The sequence below is a fragment of the Panthera leo genome, chromosome D4 (assembly GCF_018350215.1).
Source record: "Panthera leo isolate Ple1 chromosome D4, P.leo_Ple1_pat1.1, whole genome shotgun sequence".
Lineage (NCBI taxonomy): Eukaryota > Metazoa > Chordata > Mammalia > Carnivora > Felidae > Panthera > Panthera leo.
The window spans coordinates 41,491,320-41,505,231 of record NC_056691.1 but is presented as its reverse complement, the minus strand read 5'-3'; the positions used below and the strand labels follow the sequence as shown (position 1 = coordinate 41,505,231).

At 36.7% G+C, this 13,912-nt stretch overlaps 1 protein-coding gene across 17 annotated transcripts in view; it reads left to right on the top strand.

Moving 5' to 3' along the window:
• Positions 1-13,912, top strand: part of BNC2 (basonuclin 2) — a 428,281-nt gene that overhangs the window by 183,885 nt on the left and 230,484 nt on the right. Inside the window, exon 1 of one of the 17 annotated variants that reach the window (XM_042912991.1) lies at positions 11,989-12,073. The exons of the other annotated variants lie outside the window; for them this stretch is intronic. The gene's annotated coding sequence lies outside the window, so the exon portion shown is untranslated. Of the gene's footprint in view, positions 1-11,988; positions 12,074-13,912 lie in introns of those variants that run through there. 17 annotated transcript variants of the gene reach the window in all.

Here is a 13,912-nt window from a genome sequence, read left to right as displayed (position 1 = left end):
TCTCTGATCGCCTCAGTTCTGATACAAACTACACTGTTGGTTTCATAGAACTTCCTAGGAAAGTAATTTTAATAAACAACTGTCAAAATATTAAGTGTAGCATGTCTATAAAATTCAGTAGGCATTTAAGATTAAAAGAGCCATCTATGAGGGGGGAAATTAAACTTGTTTGGCTTGATTAGCTTATGCTGTATTTGTGTCTATTGTCAAAGTTGATATGGATGAGGTCCTAGTTTTAATCCCAAAGAGTTTATAAAAGAGAAAGTACACTGAGTTTGTGAGGCATCTGAAATTAGGCTGTACAGGCCACACACATAATCACTAACATGCACAGAAGCCTTTTGCATCTGCTTGGAATCTGTATTGATATTGATTTTTTTTTTCTCATCTCAGTTTAAAGATATTTTCCAAAATACTCTTATAGCTTATGTTCATACTATAGGGTGGGCTGACACAGGTGGCCTTTCAGTTTTCCTATTACACTTTTTGGCAAAGAAAAAGGTCCCTTATTCCCTGAATAAGATCAGCGTTTTTTTGTGTTTTTTTTTTAACATTTAAAAAATAATCCATAAAATGTCTGCCACATGTTCTCTAGTTGATGGAAATGTTTTCCAAATTAGAGCTGTAGTATTGGACTCTTACTGTATCAGTGCTAGTATGTTTACTGTTTCTGCTACCCTGTTAGCTACTCTTACCTACCTGTGATTATGTGAATTTATATTTTTTGTGAACTTAAAATGATGAATATAAGATAATTATTGTTTCTGAATTTCAGTATTGAACAAGAATTTTGGTTTTTGTTAAGAAAAGAAGTAAATGGCTTTGCTCATTATTAGAATCAAAATAAGAAAAGTCTGAAGTCTGTTTCTCAGTATGTTCTTTGAGAAAATAACAAAACAGCAAAACTTAACAAGAAGAAAAACAAAAAGCCAACAGCCCCTGAAATGAATAAATCCTACTAAGCCCAAGACAGATAGGTAAACCAAACTCATCAAAAACATATACATGAAATGTGTGTAACTTTTTGTATATCCATTATATTATACCTCTCTGTAAAGTTTAAAAAAGGTAAAGGGGTAAAACTGCTTGCCACAAGTTGCCAATATGTTATATGTTTCAACTAGAAGTATGTGTGGATTAGGATAGAAGAAAATTATCATTGAAAATACAGATAATGATAAACTGTCAACATGTTCTCTCTCAAAAACAAGATGATGATCACGATGAAGGTGTTAAGTTTAAACAACACTCCTCAAAACAACATTGTCAAAATCAAAAAGGATCCCTGTGGAAAAGTTTATATTTTTATTGTCCTTTGACATTCTCTGAGGACTGACGCCATGTTAGGCACTCAGTGGATGCCAGTGGCTGGGAAGGTGGAGGTGAAGAGCTCTTTCATAAAACAACAAGGTTAAGAACTCCTGTGGCAGGAGCCAAGTTCCTCCGAGTGTAGATCACTTCACGTAATTTGCCTTTGCTAATGCATTTGCTGGTTTCTCATGCCTTCCTGCTTTTTCCTCAACATGGTTACTCTGGGAGGCAGAGAGGTGCTAAGCAGTGGAGGTGTCATCCGGCCCGTGTACCTAGGGAACGTCCTTCAGAGGACGACTTGTCACCAGCCGTCAAAGAAGAGAGTGGCTTTGTGGTCTCTGAACATCTGGCAGCGCTGCACAGGAAGCTGAGGGGGTGTCATTAATTGTGATGAAATAATTTAAACCATCAGGAATAAATGAGGCTGTTAAGCTAAGTTCAGATTCCATTTGCCATGCACATGTGTCTAGCAGCCTGTGTGCAGTTAAAAAAAATTGAATTATATTAGCTCATGAGTAGAAGTGAAACAGATACTGTAAATGAAACAAGTTGCTGTGTAGTGATGACATCGTGTTGAACCACTTCACAGAGTTGCAGTTTGTAGGATCAATATATTGAAAGTGGTACATTATTTAATGAATTTTCATATAAAAGCATGCTTAGGGTCTTGAGGGATAGAGTAAGGACCATTGGTTTATTGGAACACAGGATGGGTAAGTGGATGAGTAAAAAGAAGCAAGCCATTGAGTCAAGGCGGATTGAGTAGGTGGGGTTCTTAGCCTGCTAAGCCAGCTGGATTGATGCAGAGCTCACCTTTCTATGGAGTTTGGCTTGGGGTACAGTATTCAGTGCAGTTGTTCTGTATACATACTCTAGGCAGGAGGACAGTTTTTCTCTGTAACCCACATTGGATGTTCCTTTGAGAGCTTCTGACTCTTTGGGCACATCTACATTGTTTTCTTGAGGATAGGGACAACTATCTATGGTAATAGATTATTCCTCAAGCAGACAGACATATTTTCAAGGCTTTCTGAAATCATGAAGACTGATTTCAAATGTGATTTTCAAGTACTGTGGAAAGAGACGGCCCTAATTTCTTTACAAAGAAAAGACTGTCAGGTTTGGAATGTTGGGGCATCTCTGAGGTTTTGAGCACTAAACTGAGCAATGGTGTGCATGTTCCAAAGTACATTTCTAAAATAAAAGTCATTCCCTTACACATAAGCAGAGTTTTCAAACATGAACTTTCATTTAAAAATCAACATAGGAATTTGAAAAATAAAGTGAGAGTTTTTTAGATACAGAAAGCCTTTTTGAAAACCACCACGGAGGTAATCCCTTTGTCACATACAGGCGATGGTGCAGAGCGCCAGCAAAACTTGGACAAGGGTCATTTTACTACAAATGTCTTCCCTTACTTTGTTCTATCGGTCCCCTCTAGCGTATTGCCTTTCTCTTTTCCTTGTTGTGTACCTCTTTTTTCTTTCCTTTCCTTCTCCATTTTTTCTTTCCATTATTTTTATTCCTTTATACTTGATTCTCTTCACAACCAACCTATTCTATCCTCCATAAAAGTGAACTGAAGTTCTGTTTTCATTTATAGTCCTAGTTTTCTGCTAGTTAAGATTAATATTCCCAGTTACTTAAACTGTAACCTTAAAAATTTCGGGTTGCATTTTTACATAAATTTGTCTGACCAGTGGTGGATTTTTTTAAGGAACGTGAATGGACCTCGATTCGTTTTTTTTTTTTTTTTTTAAAGAATGTACGATACTCACTAAATTATCCCTTTTCTTGGACTTTTGAGTCGAACTGTTACTGATGAAAGCTAGAAATATGTGGCTCCCAGTTACCATTTTCCTTCTTCCCCTGACATAAGGAGGAAGACATGGAAATGAAAGTACCCTGAGTTTCCTGACATCTAATAAAACAACCAGTAGTTAGGATATTGCTTTTGTGTATTTTGATCTTGGGATTTCAGTTTAATTGATGAAATAGAACATGAAGATTTGAGTTCTTCAGATCTGTTTTTTTTTGCATTGTTGGAAGGGTTGAAGGGTTGTGTGTATGCATAGGCATTGTGTCTAGCAAATAGCAAGTAGTAAATGCATTATTGTCATTATATAAATGTATTTTACCAATGTCGGTTATGCAGATAGAAATTAGGAAAAAAATTTTGCCTGAAAATTTCAAATACCTCAGCCATTTAAATAATATTCACTTTTGGGGCGCCTGGGTGGCTCAGGCAATTGAGCGTCTGACTTCAGCTTAGGTTATGATCTCGCAGTTCGTGAGTTCGAGCCCCACATTGGCTTGCTGCTGTCAAGCTTGTCAGCACAAGCCCACCTTGGATTCTCCATCCCCCTCTCTCTTTCCCTACACTGCTTGCGCTCTCCCTCAAATAAATAAATATTAAAAAAATAATACTCACTTTTAAATAGTTTTAGAATTTTTTTTCCTAAGAATAAGGAATCCAACATAGTAACATAGGGAATTTTGAACAAAATACCTATGCTTTTCTTTACTTGGAAGAAATCTCTGCATTCTGTAGTGCATTTATTTGTTTCTCAAAACAAATAAGAAAATGATAGTATACTCAGTAGTTGTTTGACGTTTTCTTTTGCAAGAATCTTAGTAAATACTTAATAGATAAAAAGCAGTTTCACACACTTAAGTTCCCTCCTCCCCTTTTCAGTTTTGGTGGAGTATGGATTGGATGTCCTACATATATTCAGGACCTTTTTAAAAATTTTTCTGCTGCTGTTGTTACTATTACTCTCTGCTTTTAAGTGGCATTAAATTTGTGGATTCTGTATCTTGAGTTCTATAGATCAGGTACATTATAGATTAAATGTTGGTCATATTATCTAGATTTCAGATAACCAACTTAACATAAGTTCCTGTTGGGAACTGTCAGTATGAATATAAGAAATGTTGATTAAGATGCTTATTTTACTTTATGTAAGTTCCTGAGTCATAATAGCTTCATAGATGCTTCATAGGAGGAAGAAAAGATAGAAAAACAGGAAGTATTTTAATTCTTGGCTTGAATAGAGAGAATTGTACGTTTATGTGGGAATGTGTGCATGTATGTGGGTTTTGTATATACCTACAATGTATATGTCATTACATAGTAATCCATATTTCTTATGTTTATAAGAATAGCTAGTGATATTCTGTTTGAATATTTTGAGTTAGTCATAATAAGTAACATTACATAAATGAAGATTTATACTGAAAACACATAGTTCACCTAGTTCCACCTGCAAAAGAAAGAAAAACTTCTGTTAGGATAGATAATGGAATCTCAATTTATATGTGAGATGCTTTATTTTTTTTAATGTTTGTTTATTTTGAGGGAGCGAGAGGGAGAGAGAGAACACGTATGCAGGAGGAGCAGAGAGAGAGAAAGAGAAAGAGACACCCCAAGCAGCCTCCACACTGTCAGCACGGAGCCTCACGTGGGGCTTGAACTCACAAACCCTGAGATCATGACCTGAGCCAAAACCAAGACTTAGACACTTAACTGACTGAGCCACCCAGGCGCCTCATTTTGAAAACATGTGTGTGAGATTCTTTAGGACTCAGTATTTTTTAAAATATGGTTTCATAACTTAAACCTGGAAATTAGCTGAATTTATGTAATCTAATGTCTTCATTTTATGTATTTGGAAACCCAGGTCCAGAAATTTTAAGATTTAGCCTAAATGACATAGTTGGCAAAACATTCTCCATTTCTGATGTCAGAGCCTTTAAGATATTTTTTACTGGTTTTTAGTCCTTCAGAGTTTATAAGCATTATACAGCAGTGCTCTAAGTTTTGTTTTCTTATCATGGAATATTATTTCGTCTATTGTGTCCCTTGTTCTTTATAATCTGAGTATTAAGAATGCAAGGAGGCTACATTTTTAGGTACCACAGTAATGGTGTTAGCAAGTTCCCTCATGAAAACAGCAGATCCTTCTGCCTGATGCAGGAAATATGCTAACCTGATGCTAAGAAATGGAATGTTTGGCTCTGGCTTTTTTGCTTTTATTTTCTAGTGTGAGTTCTAGTATATAGGTGTTTGACAAAAGCTAACTCTTGAACATTAAGAGGTGGAAATAGTTCCATCTAAATTTCTCTGTTTCAAAAGAGAAGTGCCATTACAGACCTCTGAAGAATGGAATTACCCAAGAATTATAAGTGTTATTTTTTAATGTTCAGTACCTGCCACTGGAGCTTCATGGAGCATAGATGCAGGGCAAGTACCCTTGAAATCATTGTTATGATGAAAACCATTTTTAAGTGCCTTTTTGAATATGGTACTGTGTTTGCATCCTATAGAAAGTGAGCTGAATAGACAGTGTCTCTGCCCTCTAGGAGTTTATAATCAAAAACAGAGAATGTAGCTGACATCTGTTACTGTATTAATGTCCTACAAATAAACATTGATCAAATACATAAATAAAAGTTTTATATCACAGACATGTAAAAACCTTTTTACTTGCCTGATTAAATAGGTAAATAGACATCCTTACTCCCACACTGAAACTATCCATGGACATTGTAAAATGACTATAGTGGAATAATCCTGACACCAAGACAGTCCTTTATATTGTTATTTTTAAGGGTTTCCAAAGAGCGCTGGCATTACCATGATGTTACTGATAGCTTATTTAAGCGGGTCTGGATTCAGGCATGCTTTTAGCTTTCTGGTTAAATTTTCCTTCCTTTCTAGAATTTTCTCATTTCAAACTGTTGACTAGTGGTACTTGTGATTGTAAACCAGCAGCCTGGAGTGTACTTTAAAAATTTTATCCAAGTCCCTGATGTTAACAGAAATGATTTTTTAAAAAACTAGCAGCCTTTCTTTCCCCTCTTCAAATTGCTAGAAACTGCATGAAAACAAATGTTGGAGCTTAGGGTTGATGCTGTAACAAGATGAGGTTATATATCCAAAAGGCTTTGAGGGAAATATTGGTAAAAAGATTTAAGTTCACAATTTTGGAATAAACAGATCTGGTTGTAAGTTTAAGTAAAGCTATACAAAACTAAAATTAAACATACAAGTGTTGGCAGGGGGAGATAGGTATTAAGTTTGATAAAATGTTTTCTTTCTGCATGCTTCAGTTTTAATGCAGGGTATTTTAGCAGTCACTTCATTTTTGAAGTGTGAACATTGGGAAGTCTAAAGGTAAACCTGTCTTAAAGTTCAAAATGTTAAAAAAATAGCCATCCCTAGCCCAGTGTAGGTGTCTGTCTGTGTAAATTAAAGCATGTGGATGCATAAATTAATTAGAAGAACAGTTGCTGATATAAATCAAACTTATTTGGTATACTGATGAAATGAGCATTGTTTATAAGATTATCTTGTTATTTAATCTCTTCTATATAAACCTGGCTGGTTAGCATTATGAAGTAATAATACAATTAATGTGATGATGGTATACTTTTTCTTGGTACAGGCCTGATCCTGCAGGCCTTTCTTGACTGGGATTTGTGTATATAGAGGGCCATAAGAACTGGAAATTTTAATTAGCAAGAATGTTCCTCCCCTCCCCCTCCAGTTATGTGCTGTCCCTAGGATAGTTTATTCTTTTCGAACCACTCATCTGCTGACCCTAGAAGGAAAAACTGCCTTCAGATACTATTTTCTCAAAACTGTGCAGAGTTCATTATGAGAGTTGCTTGCTATCTTGTAGCTATATGCCACTGTGCCACTGGGTCTCAAATAAAGAGAAAATTTTACTTATAAATGAAGCCATTAGGAATTTCTTGAATAAACAAAGTTTTTTTTTTCTTTGATGTGCAAAGGAATTTTGCTCATAACTCCTAGTCATAGAAGTCCATGTCAACACATGCAAGGACCATTCGCTATCTTTCATGTGCAAGGGAAAGCATTCCTGTCAGCTAGGGAGCAGAAAACAGAAACACTTGAAAAAAAATAAACAGAATCCTAGTGCAAAAAAAAGAAATTGTTAGTGTCATTAGTTGGAACTTGATTCAGGACTTTTGCTTGGTATTTTTTGCCCTTTTTACTCTGCTTGCTTTCCTCATCCCCATCCCCCAGAGGTTGGTTTCTTTATGTCCCAAAATGAAAACTTTGTTTTGGGGAAATTAAATCAAAGGTGTGTATTTTACTGATTTTGCTCTCAGGTTGCTTAACTACTTCATGGCATTCTTTTAGTCTTTAACAGAATTTGGAGTGGTGTCTAATAATTTAACTAAGGACTTGCAGAGAAAAAGATGTCACAGGTGATTTACTTTGATTTACTTTTATGAATGGAACCTGATGACTGATATTTGTTGTTGCTACCTAAGCTCATCTAGAGAATGGATTTAGAACAGTGTCCTTTTAGGGTTAATACACAGAGCAGTTATGAATGTGTATAATGACAGCTTTCTTTTTTATTTTTTAATGTTTATTTTTGAAAGAGAGACAGAGTATGAGTGGGGGAGGGGCAGAGAGAGAGGGACACAATCCAAAGCAGGCTCCAGGCTCTGAGCTGTCTGCAGAGCCCAAACGCAGGGCTTGAACCTACGAACCACGAGATCATGACCTGAGCTGAAGTTGGATGCTTAACCGCTTAACCGACTGAGCCACCCAGGCGCCCCTATAAAATCTTAATTGTGATTTCATTTTGCCCTGAACAATCAGGATTTTTTCCCTTCTTTACTGGTTTGTGTTGGTATTAAACATTTCCAAATTGACAAATCAGATATTTGGGTATAATATTTTAAAGATTTTTGTTTCATCTTCAGAAGAGTGCCAAAGATACCTCTGTTTCAAAAGTGATTATCTGTGATGCCATAGCAACATCCCTGACTGTTAGCAGAATATGTATTATTTCTGTGGTTTTGTGAATCAGTAACCACTAAAAGATTTCAGAACAATCATCTATGAATGATTTGTTCAGAATGTGCTTAATGAGAGAAACTGTGGCGTAAGACAACCTCACAATACATGTAAGGATACTTTTTCAGTGTTACACTTGGCTCTGTTCTGGATTATGCAACTTGGATTTTCAATCACTGTTGTACTATGCAGATATATTTGATGGAGTTTGGGTCTGTTTCCTGGGAAGCTGTGCAGGACAATACTTGTCAAACCAGTATTGAAATCCGGGGATCTGCTGACTGGAGCCAAGCATATGGTGGGACAGGAAGCTTTCTGGGTTGAAGAGGTGACTAACAGTGTGGGCTGACTGCCCTTCTCTGCTCACTTATGAGAGCCTGCTTCTCAGATCTGTTAGGAAGTAGGTTTCAAAGATTTGAAAAGACAATATGAGGCTGTGTGTCCTATATCTAACTGGGAATGATGCATATGACCACAGCATATGAGCAGCTCTAGGGTATAGTCTCGCTCTCTGTCAAATAGAAGCCCTAGTAATAAAAGTAGAAGGGCTACAAGTTGTGCCCTTCAGAATTTTTCTGAGTATGGTTCCTCCATGGGCTGCTACTGTTTCTGGATGGGAAGATCCAGCCTTCTGGGTCTTCTGGGTGCTTTTCTAGTTTCTCTCCTTTTATCATTTATCTATTCTTTTTTACTGTGAATTGTGTATGTCACTATCTGATATCTTCTTGTGTTTTGGTCCATTCAGATATTATTTTATTTATACGTTTTAGGATCTTTTGGAGAGCTGACTTAACTAGGTCCCCTTGCAAACAGATCACAAGATGATGACTTACATGACGGTACTTTGGGTAGAGTCCAGAGTAAGAATGAAGGATCAGAGGAAACCACAATGATGAATTATTAAAGTGATCAGTACTACTAATGGGTGCTCATTCCCACTGGGGCCTTTGGAGGCACCTCATGAATATGTCTCCCCGCAGAATAAAAGGGGAAAATGTTTACCCATTGACTCTCATTCTTGGTGGATCATTGTGGTCCTTTGAGCATTAAGTCCCTACACTTCCAATTTGTCAGGAAGCATGATGCATGTGAGGCAAACTCAGAGTCAGACGACACTTAGCTATAAATGGGGGAAGTGAGTTGATGTGGCTGGAATAAGAAGTGAGACAGGAAGGGTTTTTGGTGGTGCAGAGATGGAGCCCACTGTAGGGACAGACAGGTTGTTTTTTTATATGGATCTAAAAGCGTAAGAGTACTCCGCAGTATTTGCTGCCTCATTTGTTGTAGTGCTCTTCTCACATGGGTTCAGTTGTGTCTTTACCTTAACTTTGGTATTTGAAAGGATTGTTGGCATTTTCCTTAGTAATTTTAGCATACCACTTGGAATATTGGTCAGATCAGAGTGAACTGGAATGTGTAATGCATTTCCCTTTCATGGACACAGATCCACTGCTTTATCCACAGGAAGCACAAAACATTTAGAGGCATTATCTCAATTATATTCCATATCCTTGATTTTGGAATAGGGGAAAGTTGTTAACTGCTCAGCTACTGTTAATATTCTTCTAAAAAACACAGAGTTATTTAGCAGAATTCTGTCACAGGGTGATTTGGCTCTTTCACATCTTCAAAAATGAAGGCCCAAATCCTCACTGTGTTTTTCCAAATGGACCGAGGAACCCCAGTAGGTCTAGTTCATGCTTCTGTTGAACCGAGACATCTGATACATGAGTGAAGATTTAGGGTAGACTGTAAGGAAAAACTAAAAAATAGTCCCCAGCAGGATTAAAACATTACGCATGTCTTCGCCAGTTATATGACAGAAGAATCTGTTTCAGAGACCAACTTTTAACAAAAGCAATTTAGTTACACAATTATTATATGTGCTCTTTTTATTGTAGTTATGTATTTTTACTGGAGTCATGGTCCCAAAATTATAAGGTTAACTACTATCATGACTCATGCAGAGGGTATGAAACATCAAAGTTTCCTACCATCCATTCAATCTGCAGTTCAAGTCTCCAGCACCTTTTGCTTTTTTTTATATTAAATATAATTTATTGTCAAATTGGTTTCCTTGCAACACCCAGTGCTCATCCCAACAGGTGCCCTCCTCAATGCCCATCACCCACAGTTTGTTCTCAGTATTTAAGAGTCTCTTATGGTTTGACTCCTTTCCTCTCTGTAACTTTTTTTCCCCCTTCCCCTCCCCCATGGACTTCTGTTAAGTTTCTCAGGATCCACATATGAGTGAAAACATATGATATCTGTCTTTCTCTGCCTGACTGATTTCACTTAGCATAATGCTCTCCATCCAGTTCCATTGCTTCTTAGAAGTAGATGAACTGATCTTAATTCTTTCTCTGTGGTATATGATTTCTTTCCTACCTGGGTATTTCTGTTTTTAAAGAAATATATACTGCTTATAGGAGTGATACTTTATGGGTGGCAGAGAAAAACGAGTTCTCTATTTGTACAGGTAGATAGAAGGGACACGATTGCACTGTATCTGACACACAGTAACTCCCTCAATAAATTATTATATTTTATAGAAGTAAAAAGGACAGAAAAAAACCCAGAAAGGCAGACTCTAATATGAATTTATAACTATTATAACATCCTCAGCCAATTGGGAATTGTTATCCAGTGAGACATTTTTCTGATTTGCTCTTTTGCTCCAGTTCAAAATGGCCATTACTGTTTCAATAAAGAATTCAGTTTACTCTGCTAGAACTTTCTCTTGGTCTCAGAGAGTTGAACAGTTAGGTGATTTGAGGTTAAGATATCTTAGCACCTTTAGGGCAAAATACAATCTTAAGGAGTGATAGAATATGCCGTCTAGAGGATAAGGAGTTTTAGGTTATAAGGAAAATTATTCCTTTTGTGGGCTCTTCAGGAACAATTTTCTATCTTGTGGTTGGTCACTTTCAACGTATGGCAATTGCTTTCCATTATAATCCCAAGCTTTAATCAATAGGTACCATATTATGCAACTTATAGTTACATTCTAACCAAAATATGTCAAATGTGGTTTCTGAGTGGCTGATTTACAGTAAGTCTTCCTCAGTCCCTAAAGTGGGTATAATAACTAATTTGAACTCCCACAGAAGGAGGCATTTTTCTTCAGTGTTGGGGGGTGGGGTGGGAGTGGGTTGTAGAGATAGGAGGAGCAGTAAACCACTATTTCAACTTATTCACATACAGATTGATCCATTGTCATCTCCTTTGCATCTACATGGATTGTTGTGAATTATCTGCTCACCCTGGGAGAGACGTGCTCTGAATTCTAATAATTTGGAATCTGTGAATCTATTAAAACCATATTTGTAGCTCTAAAAAAAATTGATACTCACTGGGCATTTTGCCCAACAAGAGAAAGTCAAAGAGATTATACACTTATCCTAAGTAACAGCAACCACCCTGCCAATTCTTCGTTTGAAAGAATACAGCAGACCCAAATTATACATCTAGGGGTAAGGGAAGACAAGAAAAGAACTCAATATATCAAAATCAGAAAGTAAATTCCACAATAATGGTTACAATAATGTTTCAAGATGTGATTTCAGCATAGGCCTAGTCATTGAACTAATCATAGCTTAGATGGGTTTAAAATTGTTTAAAGCATATCCTGAGGTTGTTAAATATGTTTACCTCTCTCACTTGAAATCCAAATATTCAGTCATATACCAGTAGACCCTGAGATTACATGGGTCAGACAGCGACCTCATTGTTTGACACACTGTGAGGCCCAGAGTGTCACAGTGACCTATTGTGATCAAAACATGGTCTTTTGATTTCCAAACCAAAGATTTTTCATCTGGTACCGAATTAACACATTTAGCTCTTCCAGTATGCTAGAATAGTGATGTAAAGATGCCTAAACTGGTGTTTCCAAGGGATCTCTGCTTTATGCAGTGGATTTAGGTAAGTTAACTTGTTAGAGTTTTACTGTGATTTTCCCAAGGGATAGATTTTGTCTTTTCACTGATAGAGTCTCAACTATTATTCCTGGCACTTACAGGATAGTACTGATAATTGCTTGATGAGTGAACGAATGTGATAAATACTGATCTTTAAGCCATGAAGTCACACAGGCCAGGCAAACCAAGAAAGAATTCACATGGGATAAAGTTACAGTCAAGTTCTTGAATAGGTGGTGTTTTTCTCTGACAAAGAGAGTGGAGAATCAGCAAACAGCCGAAAAACACTCTCCTCGAGGGTAAGAACCAAGTTGTGTCCATCTTTGTGTACTCTGGTGTCTGGCACACAGTAAGTTCTAAAAAATACTCTGGCTTCCTCTCTGTATAAACTTGAAGTACACCTTTCTTTACTTTCGTATTAAGAATCTGGTAAATGTTTTGGTTTTAGAAGATTTCTTGTTTGATTATGTCTAAATGATACATGCTAGAGAAAGTGAAATGTTATCAAAAGAGTAAATCTCTCATTCGATTTAATTAAGTCAATAGGAAGTCGAAAGTCCTATTTGCTCAGATGATCCTTTCTTTTCGATAATTGAGAATTGACTTTCTTGGGCTGTTGGAGGTGACTACTTCAAATGACTACATTTGGCACTAAGTAGGGAGCCTTACTATTAATTTTCAATTAACTACGTTGTTGATTATCTTGTGCAGTAACAATACTTCAGTTGTTTGCACTGCCTATCTCAGTTGAGTAGAGCATGGAATCAGCAATAACCTGATTATGGATTCTATTCTTGTATGGGCTGGTTAGACTTGCAAAGGGAAAAATCCTTGAATAAACATAGTGCTCCAAATGTTGGTTAACTGTTGAATGAATTAATGTTATTATTACAAAGAGGACTTGGCTAAAGAAGGTAGGTCATCACATCTCATTACCATTCTTAGGTAAACAACCAGTGACAGTAATTTCATAACATTGTGTGTGTGTGTGTGTGTGTGTGTGTGTGTGTGTGTGTGTGTGAGAAATATATTTCTCTCTGATACTACTATTCACCACTTTAATGCAAATAGGAAACCTACAATGTTTATTGTTGGCTTAAACATTTTTCAGAGTAAAATACTGCCCTCATACTAGTTCATAAATACTTGAATTTGTATGTGAATTTTAAAACCCTATAAACTCAAGCAGAAAAAAATTATCCAAAGGAAAAACAAAAAAGTGAGTAAAGTGTCCATGTTGAATAATACTAATTACATTAAAATGAAATATATAGCACTTACTCAAAACATCAGAATTTTTTTAAAGGATATATCACTTCTAAAATATGTGTGAATGTAGGGGCACCTGGGTGGCTCAGTCAGTTGAGCGACCGACTTCGGCTTAGGTCATGATCTCAGGGTTTGTGAGTTCGAGCCCCGCGTTGGGCTCTGTGCTGACAGCTTGGAGCCTGGAGCCTGCTTCTGATTCTGTGTCTCTCTCTCTGTGTCCTCCCCCACTCATGCTCTGTCTCTCTCTGTCTCAGAAATAAATAAACATTAAAAAAATTTAAAAAGATACGTGTGAATGTTGCTTTGAATAGATTAGTGTAGATTACATTTTATACGGTAGCAAAACAGATAAACTTGCTGTTTAGATATGGCGTCTGAACTGAGAAAACATATCACATCAGCTGCATGTGTGTTGAAGGGTTTAGATACAGAATCACCCAACAAGTCTTAGCATTGAAAGCTGACCTATGGTTTCTTGAAAGATGTTTTTACTTAACTGCCAAGATAGCTCAGATGTTGTTTACTGTGTTGTCAGTTGCTCTGTAGTATTCAGATAATTGAGAGTATTGGTCAG